This window comes from Aulonocara sp. 'chitande type north' Nkhata Bay, linkage group LG9 (assembly GCF_057382095.1).
Source record: "Aulonocara sp. 'chitande type north' Nkhata Bay isolate Kocher_YH1m ecotype deep benthic linkage group LG9, A_spYH_male_GT1.1, whole genome shotgun sequence".
Taxonomy (NCBI): domain Eukaryota; kingdom Metazoa; phylum Chordata; class Actinopteri; order Cichliformes; family Cichlidae; genus Aulonocara; species Aulonocara sp. 'chitande type north' Nkhata Bay.
The window spans coordinates 8,625,463-8,626,355 of NC_141352.1; positions in this window are offsets into that span (position 1 = coordinate 8,625,463).

An 893-nucleotide genomic window follows, 5' to 3' on the forward strand; every position below is an offset into this window, starting at 1 on the left:
TATCATATAACAGTAGCACCCAATGCATTTGTTTCACAGGCAGAAAAAGTCTCGAGTATCAAGAACTGCTTCCTCTAACTCAGGGGTGTCGAACTCCAGGCCTCGAGGGCCTGCAGGTTTCAGATCTCACCCTGGGTCAACACACCTGAATCACATGATTAGTTCATTAACAGGCCTCTGGAGAACTTCAGGACATGTTGAGGAGGTCATTTAGCCTTTAAATCAGCTGTGTTGGATCACGGACACATCTAAGACCTGCAGGACACCGGCCCTCGAGGCCTGGAGTTCAACACCTGTGCTCTGACTTCATTTAAGAGTCACAGGATAGATGTGGGTTGCAAAGCAGCTTGCAGGTGACCAACAACTGTGGGCAGCATGGAGGAGCTTAAACAGCAACATCAGTCAGTTTATTCCCTTAAATGCCCACTGAGTACAACACAAACATCAACCTTTTATTACACTTTTTGATGCGATAGAGCTCCTCACACATGGAGATGTGACGTTCTGACGGCTATAGTCAGGTTAAACCGCGGATACAACGGTGCTACAACAACTACATGGTTCTACTTTGGCTCTAGTCTAGCTGAGATCAGGTAACTAACAGTACTTTTAAATAAAAACAGTACCTGTATCTACAGTAAACAAGATAAAATAATTAATAGTTTGGATTTTTACTAGCTGGCCGTGTAGAAGGGAGCCTGCCAGGATGGCGACCTTTACTTCATGGCCCGACTAACGTGTAACTGTAACTGGGAAGAGTAATTACAGACAAACGTCAGGATGGTTTATGTGCTAAGAGCTGATAGCAGGGTTCAACAGTGAGGTGTTAACATCTGTCCCTGTGCAGGTTCCTCTCATATCAGAGTAACTTTTAACGAGCCCGAGTTCACCTC